Consider the following 14,297-nt stretch of genomic DNA (forward strand, 5'->3'; position numbering starts at 1 on the left):
ACGGGACTTAGGGTTCACCGTGTGGGTAATGGAGAGCTCTGGGTGGGATGTGAGCACGGGAGAAATAAGGGGCTCTCTCCCTGTCCGCCCCCAGGCTGCTGAGAACGCCAGGCCAAAGCACTCTTAGGATAAAGGTGTGTTTGGTGAAGTGAAACCCTGCAATCAACACTAAAGAAAATTGACCTAGGAATATAGTGGTCACTGAAGTAAGCCGAGGCAACCTAGAGGCAGGGAGGCCAGCAAGGAGGCCCTCTCCCTCCTCCCTCTGAAGGGAGCCCAGAGCAGGCTGGAGGTGACTGAGGGAAGCTGGCAGGAAGGGCTGACGGTTCAATACCTCGGGTAGAAGATTGCCCGTGAACCCTACACGAATCTTGTGCTTCAGAAGACAGGGCTGAACGAAAACGATCCTGCTTCTATTCAGTCCGAGTTCTTGGTCAGAGGAAGCGGAAGCATTTGCTATTTGAAGAAAGGAAAAGCTACCCACTTCTCTGCCAGAGCTATTTTACTTGTGGAAGATCCAGCCTCAGCCCAACCGTGGAGCTACTCGCCCCGCCCACTATTCTTTCCTTTGAGCCGTGGGCCACTCCACCTATTTCCTTTTCAGGTTTTCTGTTTGTTTTTTTGTTGTGGCGGATTGTTTTTAGTCTCCCGAGATAACATGTACCCAAAGTCCTTGGGTAGATCTTGCCTTGGTAAGATCTATTCCTGGGAGGAAGCGAAACATGGAAAAAGGTCTCTCATCAAATGTGGTCATCACAGTTTTCTTTAAGAGGTGAACATCGAACGTTACCCCAGGCCTATTAATAGAGGAATGTGTATGTAAAATCCAGGGAGTTGACAGGACTGGGAAAATGAGCTCCCGCCTTACTCCCCCAGAAAAGGAGAGAAAAGGGCCGCGCCTAAGAATCCCCCTGGAAACTTCCCTGCTTCTCTCGGTACCGGTGAGGATCCTGCACCCAGCAGAGATGGCCCAGCCGTGGGCCCTTTTCTTGGGCTCAGTCCCTCAAGAGGCACAAACTGGAAGGCATTAGACCAGTGGTCGGCAAACTCATTAATCAAACAGAGCCAATGTCAACAGTACGACGATTGAAATTTCTTTTGAGAGCCAAATTTTTAAAACTTAAACTTCTTCTAATGCCCCTTCTTTGAAATAGACTCGCCCAGGCCGTGGTATTTTGTGGAAGAGCCACACTCAAGGGGCCAAAGAGCTGCATGTGGCTCTCGAGCCGCAGTTTGCTGACCACGGAGCCAGACTCTGAGGGTTGGAGGAAAGGAGTTGAATGCCTGGGCATGGTGAAGGAGCCATGAAAGCACACCAGTGGAGACTGGTGTATATCCTATATAATAAAAGGCTAATATGCAAATTGTCCCCTCGACCAGGTGTTCGACCAGCAGGCAGGCTGAACAAACATCCATGCACGAATTCATGCACCAGGCCTCTAATATATATATATATATATATATATATATATATATATATATATATATATACACACACACACACACACACACACACACACTGAGTGGCCAGATTATTATGCATTCTGGCCATCAGTGTAGAGGATCCTGAGCAGAGAGATGTTACTTTTTAAAAATGTTTTTTAATTGATTTCAGAGAGGAAGGAAGAGGAAGCGAGAGAAAGAAACATCAGTGATGAGACAGAACCATTGATTGGCTGCCTCCCACATGCCCCACACTGAGGATTGAACCTGCAACCCAGGCATGTGCCCTGACGGGGAATCGAACCTTGATCTCCAGGTTCACAGGTCGACACCCAACCACTGAGCCACACCGGCCAGGCGAGATTGCTTTCTTTTGTATTAATACATATACGTCCCGAGAGGACTAAGATGGGCCCTCCTTCAGCTTTTGGACCAACCACTGTGGCCAAGAAGATTGGCTAAGCCCAGGCAACATGGCCCTGTCTGTGGCTGGGCCAGGGTGGCAATCCTGCAGCGGCGACCCCACCAGAATCGCACATTTGAAGCAGGGACCCTTCCCCAAAGGAAAGAGGAGAATTCTCACAAGAAGGAGTGTTCATCCCTCTGTGGTTGTGAGAAAAAGTCATATTTAACATACAGCTTTGTTCTCCAATCAGCCCCTTTCCTAAACCAAAGGACACCTTGTGCAGATTAGAAAAATGAGCCCCTCCTTCTAGACCTTTCGCTACCATCTGCTAGAAAATTGTCATTTTACATGCACGAAGCTAGAAGGGCGACAAACGTGATTGGTGCCTAGAATTGTGCAGTGGACACCGGACAACCAGAGGCAGCAGCCCTGCCCCCACATGCTGCAAGGTCCTTCAGCTCCTTCCATCCCTCACTAGAGAGTCTTACCCCGCAGGGCGCCGGGCAGAGGCGAGGCAGAGGCCAGAGCCGTACCTGGGAATGCCAGCTGCCTCCCGCCACCTCTCCTCAGAAGAGGAAGGAGCAGAGTGCTAGCAGGGGGACAGCGGCCAGGCGTGCCAGACAGGGGCCATCAGCAGAGCCAACAAGCCGCAGCAGGGCCAGGAGAGAGGGGCAGCTTTGGGGAGACCCCTTGGGAGGGATCTGAGACAAAATGTTTGCTTTTCCGCCGAGTGTTAGAAGCAGCAGACCCTGGATGGATTAGCAGCCAAGCTCCAGGGAAGCGTCAGGCCAGTGAGCCCAGCAGGATAGAGAACGGCTTAGACGATGCCAAGCTCCCGCCTTGGCCCAGAAGACACCCCCCTGAGTGTGTGAGGTGATGCTCAAACCACAGCTCAAACCACGGCCCCCAAGGAGGTCCACCTGCGAGGCTGTGTCCACACAGAATCCCTGGGTGGGGGTGCTATTAGGCCCACCCCCAGGATGGAGGGTCACCCCTCCCCAGGTCTCCCAGGACCCCCCTCAAAGCCCACTCTGACTGGACTCAGCTCTGCTGAGGCTCTGGCTGCCAGAAAAGACAGACTCAGGGATGAGCAGGGGAGACTTGGGGAAAGATGGGGTTCTGTATCTCCTGGGCAGGCGCTGGTGGGAGAGCTGTGAGATGGGGCTTTTCACAGCTGCTCCACTAGGGGTCACCACAGCCCCAGAGTGCAGGGAGGTGGGCTAAAGCAGCCGCCTCCCTCCCCCACCACAGCCCCTCCCCAAGCTCCGAGGGACAGATGGCTAGCCAGTGGGGGGGAGGGAGGGGAGGTGGAGAAATGACCCTTGAGACTGGTGTGTGTGTGTGTGTGTGTGTTTTGGTGTGGTGTGATGTGTGTGTGTGTGTGTGTGTGTGTGTGTGTTTGGGTGTGATATGGTATTTTTGTGTTTGGGTGGGTGTGATGTGTAGGTGTGAGTATACAGATGGGATACATTTGATAAAAATCTAGTGACCGCAGTACACATAGGTGTCCCTTTGTACACGTGAACAGGAGGATGTATGTGGGCAGACAACTGCATGGATATAAGTAACGTGCGTGGAAATGCGTGAGTGCATGAGCTTGCCTGGGAGTGGGAGTGTGTGCACAGATGCACACCCAATACAAGACCAGTGTCCGTGGCGTGGCATTCGTGTTCACCTGGCGGGAGAGTGCCTGGGGCTGCATAACGCAACAATGCACATGTGTGCTCGAGCCTGACTTGAGTGTGGAGTGTGTCTGAGGTGTGAGCCGGACACGTGTGTGCGTGCGTGGGCCACGAGCAGAAGCGTTTGTGTGACTGTGTGAAGGGTGATTTCCGTGTAAGGCTGAACACGTGTGTGTGGTGTGTGTGTGTGTGTGTGTGTGTGTGTGTGTATGTACAGGCGGTCCTCGGGTTACCCTCGGGTTACGTCAAACTCGACATACGTCATTTCATGGTTACGTCGCCATCTCCCATTTATTTATAATAAAAAGTTCCATCATTTCGACGTATGTACATATGTGCTTTGTGTTTTTTATTGTTCATTTACCACCAGTAAAGGTGGGGAATTGCTGTCTTTCTTTTAATTTTTTTTTTATTGTGTCACGTCTTTGCGGCTGCGTACGTGCTCCGTGTGAGGGACGTAGGTGCTCACGTAGGGGCTTCCGACTTCCGGCGGAAATCGCCTTACGTCACGCCTCAAGCGCCGTAGGAACGGATCTCCGACGTCACCGAGGATCTACTGTCACTTGGGATGCGCGTGCACGAGTGTGCGTCAGAGTGTGTGTGTGTGTGAACACAGGGGCGTGCCCACAGGGGTGCTTGTGAGAATGAGCAGGGAGGACCTTTGCTCCCAGAATGGGCCTGTGTATGTACGTTTGTCACGGGAGGGAGAGCAGCTGCGTGTGTGGCTCGCACGTGTGCCCCGGGGTGTGCGTGTGCGTGTGCGTGTGCGTGTGGGTGGGCGAGTGTGTGTGGCTCCGGGTGGTGGGCGCCCGCCCAGGCGGCCAGGCTGCGCCCGGCTCACCGGGAGGCCAGCGCCGAGGCTCCCACCTGAAGACCGGCCCGGCCTCAGGTTTCACTCCTGACCCCGTGACATCAGCCGCAGCAGCTGTCCCGCTGGCCCGGCCCCCCGGCCAAGTCCCCCGGAGTCCCAGCCTCGGCCCGAGGTGGGCATGACAGCGAGCACGACTCCGGCCCGCGGTGAGTACCGCGCCCTCCGCGCCCCGCGGGGCCGGCACCCCGAGGGCAGCCACCCCGAGGGGCAGGCCGCTGGCCCCACGCCCAGCCTGGCCCCGGGGAGGCCGCCACTTCGCTCTGGGCACGGCTGTCCTGCCCGCACCGGCCCTCCTCTCCGGCTGCCCGTGCCCAAGGTCCTGGTGCCTTGACCCTCTGGCCCCAAACGCGCCTCGCCCTGCCTGCCTTCCGCCCCGTGCGCCCTGCCCGGCCGGCTGTCCTGGCCTCAGGAGGGTCCTCACCCTGCCCACACAGGGCCGGGGCCCGGGGCCGGGGCTTGGCTCCGCGGGGCAGGCAGGGGTGACCCGGGGCACAGGGCTGGGCTGCGCGTCTTCAGGGGGGAGTGGAGGCGCCACGGTGCCCGGCCGGCCGGCCTGCGCGGGGCAGGGGTGAGGGAGCGGCAGGCGGCGGTGGGGGTGGCGGCGGCGGCGGCTCCTTTGCTCTGAAGCAGGAATCTGGGAGATGCCAGCAGAGGACACGTCTGGGCTGCGGGCTGCTGCGCCGCCCTCCAGGCTCTGCCCGCCGCCTGCCGCCTGCCCCTCCGCCCAGCCCGCCTGCCTGGGCACAGTTGGGCCCTTTTCCTGGAGAAGCCAGGAAGGGGAGGGGGCCAGAGGAGCGGCCCCACTTAGCCGCCAGAAAGCCGGCGGTGAGGGGGAAAGATGGGGAGCTTGAGAAGGCTGGGGGGCAGGGGGTTCTCAGGAGGAGACTGGGGCCAGGGTGGAGGCAGGAGCTGGGGGCAGGGGTGCTGTGCCAGGGCAGAGCGCAGCCCCCTCCTGCTGGCAGAGCTGGGTGCCCCGGACCCTGGGAGAGAGGTGGGCAGTGGCTAGCAGAGAAGGAGCGAGGGGCCGAGCCAGGTGGCGTTCAGAGGCCTGCGGAGCTGAAGGGGCGGTGGGTGTGAGGGGTGATGGGAAGTCCTCCCTTAGAGAGCCCAGAGGATGGGGCTGCTTGAATGCACTGGGGTGGGAGAGGGCCTGAGCCCCTTCTGGGTCCACCGGGTTAAGGACTGTGTGTGGCTGCGCATCGCCTGGGTGCTGGGTCAGGGCAGGGGCCAGGTCAGGATGAGGGGTCACAGAGCCCCAGGTGGGAGGTGGCCCTCCAGGTGGGACTAGACTTGTCGCCCTCCCAACCAGCAGAGGTCTGACAGAAATAAATCCTGCCCCCCCGCCCCCCCAGGCCCAGGAAGGTGAGAGCCCAAAGGAGCCTTGAAGGCCATTTGAAGAGCCAGCTGGGGGAGAGGAGCTGGAGACAAGCTCCAGCCAGTCTGGAGAGGGGAGGGGCGGCAGAGAGGAAGGGTGGAGCAGGGTGGGCATTGTTGTCTAGCATCGGTGACAAGGGCTGTGACTGCCCCTGGGGCCTGAACGGAGCCCTGTCCCGGGCGTGCAGGGCTGGGGTTGAAGACAGAGAGGGCTGGTTCTCCCAGGACCCTCCCCAGTCTTATGCGCTCATCTCATCCCCAGTGCCCTGCCCGTGGCAGCAGCCTCATCTGTGCGGCAGGGGTGTGGGCACTGTGGTCAGCACACTAGTATTTGAAGTCACATCACCTTGGGGACAGCAGAGGGGGGCCCAGACATAGCTGAAGGTCCACCCTCACCTGCCTCGCAGGCATCTCCCAAGGGCTTAGCTGGGACTTGAGCAAGGTTTTGGGGAGGTAATGAGGATCCTTTCTGGGTGACCCTATCCCAGCCTGGCCCTGCTGGTCATTTCTGGTTGGGAACCTGTGGGGGGTAGGGGCTCAGGACTCGAGGTCACCTTCCCAGCTCTAGGCTGGCCTGAATGTCAGGGCTGCCCAGCAGCTTCCATCTCCAGGGTCCTGTGCCCTATGCCCAGGCCCAGGGGAAGCCCTGAGTCGGATGCTGAATTCAGATGCTCTTGGCCAAGGTTGGGGGTGGTCCTGACAAGGTCCCTGCCTTTAGGGGCAGCTCCTGCCACCAGAACAGAGAAAAGTGTAGACAGTGGCAGGGAGGGGCAGGGGCACAGCTTCAGTGAGGTTAGGAGAAGCTTGGAGGGGGAGGAGTCAGAGAGGAGAGGGGAGGTGGACCTCACAGAGCAGGGTGAAGGGCTCTCCAGGTGACAGGAGAGAAATAAAATCCCTGAGGCTGGGGGCCGTGGTGGAGAGCAGGTGGGGAGACGGGAGGGGTGGGGAGGGGAGTGGTGGGGAGATGTCAACAAGCACAGCGTGGGTTATACAAACCTTGGGTCCCTTGACTCCTCAGGCCAGAAGGTCCTGTCACCCAAGGGGGCACGCCTAGTGATCAGCAGGGCTCTGTCCCCAGCGGCCAGGGTGACTGCTCCCTGGGGGGGAGGGGAGAGCTGACCCTGGTACAGGCTGGGTGGGGGCAGAGCTCCTTACTGAGGCCCGGGGGCAGTGGGTCCCAATGGGTAGCCCTAGGGTTGTGTGTTCCCAGCTTGGCAGTGGCAGGGACAGGCCAGGTCCCCCCGGGACTCGGTCAGAAGGTGCTGGGGAATCCCAGGTTCCCTCACCTCCACTTCCCCTGCCGCAGGCCTTTCATGTGCTCTGGCCCCCGATCTGCCTCGTCAGCAGCAGCTATTTTTATTCCCTGCAGTTTTCAGTCAACAGCCCTCCTTGGGGATATAGGTCAGCAGGAGGGGCTCAGGCTGTACCCCTCCAGGAGCAGGTTGCCCCCCCCCCCCCCCCCCGCCTTTAGCAGAGAGGGAAAGTGCCATAGCCACCCGGCCCCACTCTGTTTTGGAACTGAACCTCCCACCAGATAGGCCGGGGAAGGTCATGGCAATGCAGCTTGGTGGTTAGGAGCCAAGGTCTCTCAGAGCCGGAGGGCCCGGCTTCCAGCCCGTTCACTGTGCGAATAACCTCTGGGGGTTTCCTGGCCTTCTCTGCACCTCAGTTTACTCCTCTGTGAATGCAGTGGTAACAGCGGGATCGTGGTGAGAAGTAAACGGGCTCAGGACACGGGAGGGGCCAGGACAGTGGTCAGCTCTGCAGAGTGTTGCCCAGGAGTTAACTGTTGCGGCCGTTACCAGGCTGTGATTCTGCAACCAACGTCTCGCTGCTGGGGGTTTTGGAGGGGGAGTAACAGACCTGGAAGGGGCTGCACACAGCTGGGTCTGCAGGCTGTTGGGCAGAAAGCAGGGCCACCTTACCCCCTTCACTGGGGGTGGAGGGTGGGTGTATTTTTTCAGGGGAGGGGGAGCCTTTATAAAGACCTGCGGAGCCTGAAGTTTGACGTTTGCCAATGGTGCAGGGAGAGCTGAGAGCTGTGAAGCCCTGCGGGTGAGGCGGCGTCCCTCCGGCTCACAGCCTCTGCCAGACTCTCCTCTTTCCCGAGCTTCTAAGTCCTCTCTCAGCCTCATTGTGGAGCAGGACCTTGGACCAGGGTAGCGGGTGAGAAAACATCTCTGGCGCAGTTTGGGGGGTTGAGCAAAGTTGTCTGAGCCCGTGAGTGGCTGGCTGAAGGGCAAGACACAGTCCCTCAGCCTTTCTCAGGGGTTTCAGGTCCTAGGCCTGGGGTCCTCGGGCAGCTAGAGGACCACTCGTCCTAGTGCTGGTGACCATGACCCCAGTGCCCAGGGCCTGGCTGGCATCTGGGGCCCGAGCTCAACGCCCACCCTGCCCACATGGTGAAGGGTTGATGGAGGAGGGAGGGAGGCAGGTGGGCCCCGGAATTCTCCAGGCTCAGACTTAGTGTTGCAAAGTCCTCTTGGTGGACTCGAGGCAGGAAATAGGCCTGTCAGCTGTGGTCTGGGAGGGGTAATGGTGCAGGGCAGAGACAGGAGAGGGCAGAGGCCAACATCTGGAGGCCAACACAGGTGGAGGGAGGCAGCCTGGGTGCCTGTGTCCTGTGTGCCTCTGTCCAGGGCCTGTGCAGTGGCCTTAGACATGTGTGAAGGCGATGGGCGCACACACAGGTTTGAGGGGGGCGGTAGGGGGATCATGCAGGGAGCCTGGGTCAAGGTGCTTGCCTGCTCCTTGGAAATTGCTGAGCCAGCAGAGGGTTAAAAGCCCAGGCCTGAACTAATCAGCCTCCCCAACCTTTGGAGCAGTTGAGCAATGACTCAAGGAAGCAAGGCCCGTGTGTACATGCACACAAACACAAGTGGGCTGCAGAAGGAGTTAGGGGTATATGAGGATCAATTAGTGCAAATAAAAGCCAAATCTTAAAGAAATCTCTTTATCAAACCTGTTGGCCCCATCACCCACAGCTCCCACCACGAGGCTCTAGGAAGCCTGATGCTGGTCCTGCCAGACTCCCACCCCAACCCACGTCCTTCAGGGCCTTGGCACAAGGACTCTGGTCTGTCCTTTGCAGAGGACAGACAGATGAGGGTCAGACCAACCCAGGGGGGACAGCCTGGATGGGACCTCAACCTGGTGTGCCCTGTGCTGGGGAGGGCAGGGGCCAGAGGAAGTGACATTTGTAGGCACAGGCACGTGGGTTTGGCATCAAAGAGCTGCATTCGAACCCTTGCTCTGCTCATGTTAGCTAGGACTAATTGGAAGCACTTGGAGCCATGCCTGGCACACGGCAAGCACCAAATGAACGAATCCATGACTGCTTTTTTTCCCCCCCATGACTGCTTACCCACCTCCTCCGGGCTTGCTTGCTTTCTTTTTTTAAAATGTATTTTATTGATTTTTTCTTTTTTACAGAAAGGATAGAGAGCTAGAAACATCAATGAGAGAGAAACATCGATCAGCTGCCTCCTGCACACCACCCACTGGGGATGTGCCTGCAACCAACATACATGCTTTTGACCGGAACCGAACCTGCCCTTGACCGGAACCGAACCTGGGACCTTTCAGTCCACAGGCAGACGCTCTATCCACTGAGCCAAACCGGTTAGGGCATGACTGCTTTTCATAAAGGAGTGTTTCTAAGCCTCCACTTTGTGGGCCTGGGCACATCGGCGCAGTGGTGCTGAGATCTGGGGGCCCAAAGAACCCCTCCACCTTAAACAGACTCTTTCCCAAGCTGACTGAGGCTTGGAGTTAATTCTGTGTTTTAAGGTGTGATTTAAGGCTCAGCCTTGGAAGCAAAAACTCCCTCTCAGGCCTCTGCTTCTGGGAAGAAAAGACTCCAGGACCCACAGATGAGCAGGGAAGGGTTAGCGGGAAGTGGGCACAGCTCACAAAACCCAGACAACAGCCCACTTGTGGGTTTTTATTTCATCGGCCCCTCACCAGCCAGAAGCACTCTGGGTGGAGGGAAAGGTCAGGTTTTCGAGGAGAAAGCAAGTCGGGGGGGGAAACTAACCAAATGTTCTTAGAGAGCCTTTGGGACTCGGCAGAGTAGAGCTGATTGGGGGGGTGGGGGGGAAGGGTTGCCAGTATATCCTGAACAGGGAGCCAGCCTTGGCATGCAGTACGGGCAAAATAAAAGTGGCCACCACTGTCATTCTTACCCCCCAGGAAGGACACATCATCAGGCTGGTTGAGTCAGGTGCCGGAAAAGGGGGCTTGTTTTGACCCAGTGAACCTCACAGGGAAAATGCAATCAGCATCAGCCCACCCCTCACCCAGGAGCACCCCAGGTGACCCTGATTATTTCCAGAGCTCCCAGGGCTCCTGACAGCCCGGAGGTTTCTGCACCAGGCTCCGGGCTCCAGGCCGTCCTCCAACACCTCTTGGAGCCAACTTCCCCTGCAGAGAGTGCTGGACCAGGAGGGGGGCCACCCCAGGACTTCCTCCAGGCCCCTGGCCTGTCCAGCCCAGGCACTAAGAGCTGGCACTGAACACAGCCGCCCTCCCACCCCACCCCTGCCCACCCTGCCCACGCTGAGAAAAAGCTGTGCCCTGAGATTCACTCCCAGGGGGTCATGGAGATCCACTTTGTATCTTGGAGTTAGGCCACAGTGGGACGTAGGAATTTGGGAAGTAGGCCACCCGGATGCCGGATGCTGTCTTTGGCCAGGACAGAAAAAGGTTGGACCTGTTTGTCTCCCAGAAAGTCCTGAGTCTGAGCCCCTTCTGCAGGTGCAGCTTGAGAGGTCTTTTCTGGCCGCGCACAGCTCCGGGTAATGTTGCTCCAAATCCACAGAGAAATCAACAGCCAGGCCCTGGGGGAGGGCTTCTGTGACCAGAAGCTTTGCTGGAGATGAAGAGCGTGCTTGTTGGCAGGAAGTTTGGTGACTGGGGCCTCTGCATCCTCGGGGATGTGCCCTGGAGGACAGCCGGGGAGAGGCAGCTCACAACCATTTTCACGAGGGTTTCTCACAGCGGCCTGTGCATCCTAGGCTGCAGGGCCTGGCTGAGGCCTCTTGGGGGATTTCAGGCTGATGCAGTGCAGCTAGGTGGGCTTCTGGATGCTCGAAGGGCCCACCTTGGAAGCATTTGTGTTCTAAGAGAGAAGATTCTAGAAGCGTATGTCAGCAGGAGGGAGGAGCATGGTGGTGTCTGTCCTGAGCCTTGCCTGGCCAATAATTTGAGATAATCAGGATCACAGACACCCAGCTGTGAAGGATGGCCTCGAACTAAGAGAGAAAAACCAAGCTCCAACAGGCTTTCACAAAAGCCTGGAGGTGAAGTAATACAACGAACAAGAGGAACTTAAGTAGAGGTAGATGTAAAAGCCTACACCTGGATTTATATTAACCTTGCATCCTAGAGACCTTGCTATAATCATTGTTAGTTCTTGGAGGTTTTGGGGTGTATTTTTTTTTCCAGGAGTTTTTTTTGTGTGTGTGTGTGGTTTGTTTGTTTTTAATTTTTTTGGATTTTGTACGTAGATAGTCACGTTCTCTGCAAACAGACAGTTTTATTTCTTCCTTCCCAATCAGTATATCTTTTATTTCCTTTTCTTGACTTATTGCATTAGCTAGGACTTCCAATAAGATTTTGAAAAGGAATGGTAAGAGGTGGCATCCTCGCCGTGTTCCTGATATAGTAGCAGAGTTTCTGGTTTCTTACCATTAGGTACTGTGTTAGCTGTAGGCTTTCTGTAAATGTTCTTTATCATGTTGAGGAAGTTCCCCTCTACTCCTAGTTTTTTGAGAATTTTTATCATGAATGGGTGTTGGATTTTGTCAAATGCTTTCCCCTTCTGCATCTATTAATATAATCATGTGATTTTTTAAAACTATTGATGTGATGAATTATATTAATTGATTTTCCTTTTTTTGCAGTTTTGTTTTTATTTTATTATTTTTTTATTATTATTGTCTAGTTTTACATATGTCTTCTTTTTCCCCAATTGACCCCCACCCCCCATATCAATTGATTTTCTAATGTTGAACCTCTCTTCTATACCTGGGATAAATCCTGTTTGGTCCTAGTGTGCAATTCTTTTCATGTGCTCTTGGGTTCAATTTGAAAATATTTTGTTGAGGTCTACCAGGATTTAAAAGAATAAATAAATAAATAAAAAGAAAAGAAAAAAAATCAATTGCCCTATTGATAGGATAGGAAAGATCTAATTTGACCATAGTTCATGGGGCAAAATTACAGGGGTGATTGCAAACTCCACCAATATGGCTGCTGAAGAAGCAAGTGCCATATTGGGATGAATGAATAGGAAGGATGTCCAGGCCTCTGTCTGTGGTCAGACTATATCTGGATTGGGTGTTCCGATCTGGCAGCCCCACAGAGAGAGAGAGACAATGCCGGGCTGGACCAGCTCCAGCAGAGAGCCGCCTCACCCTCCAGTGTCCTCACTCTGGGCTCCCTGCCTGTGGACAGCTGGCCCCACCTGGCTCCCTAACTCCCGACCCTTCCTCCCCCACCCGTCCCCGTCTGCTCACCACGTCCAGGCCCCCAAGATGGCCTGACTTTACCCACCACTTCTGCCCAAACTTCCGTTTCGACAGAGGTTCCAACGGGCTTCTCACTTACTAAATGGCCTCTGGCCCTGCCACCCAAGGAGCTGGATTTTAATTTTGGCTTGGCCTCTCATTTATCACTCTCTAAAATTATCTTATTTGCTTCCCTATTTATTTTCTGCCTCTTCCCTCGGTAATGCAAGCTCGGTGAGGACAGGGACTTCGCCGCTGCCATATCCCTGGCTCCCAGAACAGAGCCCGGCACAGAGCAGATGCTCAGGAAATGTTTGCTGAATGAATAAATATATGATCTCGGGAGAGTTTGTTCCTTGCTAGGCCTCAGTTTCCCCATCTGTAAAATGAGGGAGTTGGACTCGTTGATCTCTTGAGTCCTTGCAGCTCCAACATTCTTAAACTCAGTGGGAAGAGGCTGCCTGAAGCGGCCATGTCTGAGGAACAGGGCCGAGGCCAGAGTCTGATTGTGGGCTGGCAGAAGGAGGGTTTGAACTGTCCTGTTGGCCCTTTGACTCTAGGTTGTGGCTGGAGGAACCACATGGAGACCTGCCAGTGAGACACCCAGACCGTTAGGGGGCATTGCTATGCTTGTCTCAGCCAGGGAGTCACTCACTGTACACATGTCCCAGGTGTCCTTTCATTTCTCCTTGGCACCCAACACAGCGCATCCCCTCTATTCTATCGATAGATACATTGAGAGGGTGGGCAGGGACAGGTCCGTGCTGGCCCACCTCCACCCACCACCCCTGTGAGGGGCCCTCCAAGGCCGCAGGACCACATCCAGACTCCCAGGCCTGTCATTCAAGGCCTGGCCCCACTTTCCACCCACCTCCCCCTGAATTCCCGGAGCAGGATCGCCTCCCCGCTTATGGGCAGACATCGCTTCCTCCTCATACCATAGTTATGTGTGCCCATGTCCACCTTCTCCCCAGCTATCAGCTCTCTGAAGCAGGATCCTCAACTGGGACATATTTGTGTCCTCCTCAGAACTAGCTTAGCTTCTGGCTTATGGGTGGGTGGGTGGGTGGATGGATGGATGGATGGAATATATCAGAATCCATTTTATCCCTGGAAAGGTCTATAGCCAAGGCCACATCCACTCATTCTTTCAGCAAACATTTATTGTACCCAGGGCTGGGACTGGCTATGCTGACTTAGACCTGTGGTCGGCAAACTGCCGCTCGTAAGCCACTTTGGCCCCTTGAGTATGGCTCTTCCACAAAATACCACGGCCTGTGCGAGTCTATTTTGAAGAATGGTATAAGAAGAAGTTTAAGTTTTAAAAAATTTGGCTCTCAAAAGAAATTTTAATCATTGTACTGTTGAGATTTGGCTCTGTTGACTAATGAGTTTGCTGACCACTGACTTAGACCAACACAGTTCCTGCCTCTTAGCATTTCAGCCTAGAGGAGGAGACAGACAAGTAAATTGGTCAAATGAATAAGACATTACCAATTATGATGAATGATGTCAAAGAAAAACACCGGGGACTGTGATAGAGACTAGAGGAGGAGAATACTTCTTGGAGAAGAGACATTTGAGTCTGGGCCGGGGGGGGGGGGGGGGGGAGGGGATAAGAAGGAACAACATGTGAAGAGGGCGGGAATGAGAGCTCCAGGGAGAGCCACAGCCAAAGGCACGCAAGGTCCCTATGGTGAAGGATCTGGAAGGAGGCCAGGGCACTGTGCAGAGTGAGCAGGGAGGAGAGATCAGGAGACGAAGGTGGAGAGGCAGGGGCTGGATCATCCTAGGTGTACCGGTTAATAATGCGGATTTTTTTCAATAGATGGAGTTACACATATGTTGATATAGTATATGCAATTTGCTATGTATGCTATGTTGTTGAATTGCTCCTTCAGATTACCACTTGTTCCGATCGATGGCACACGCACTTTCTGAGCAGCACTTCAAAACGTACGAAGAAGTGGAAAATTGGGTCTCTGGATGGTCTGCCTCAAAACAAGAAAAGT

At 55.3% G+C, this 14,297-nt stretch overlaps 1 protein-coding gene across 1 annotated transcript in view; it reads left to right on the forward strand.

Annotated features, from left to right (window-relative positions):
* The first annotated feature begins 4,474 nt into the window (after positions 1-4,474).
* SCN4A (sodium voltage-gated channel alpha subunit 4) overlaps positions 4,475-14,297 on the forward strand; it is a 45,643-nt gene continuing 35,820 nt past the window's right edge. Inside the window, exon 1 of the mRNA XM_036451067.2 lies at positions 4,475-4,548. The gene's annotated coding sequence lies outside the window, so the exon portion shown is untranslated. The remainder of the gene's footprint in view (positions 4,549-14,297) is intronic.

This window comes from Pipistrellus kuhlii, unplaced genomic scaffold (assembly GCF_014108245.1).
Source record: "Pipistrellus kuhlii isolate mPipKuh1 unplaced genomic scaffold, mPipKuh1.p scaffold_m20_p_22, whole genome shotgun sequence".
NCBI lineage: Eukaryota > Metazoa > Chordata > Mammalia > Chiroptera > Vespertilionidae > Pipistrellus > Pipistrellus kuhlii.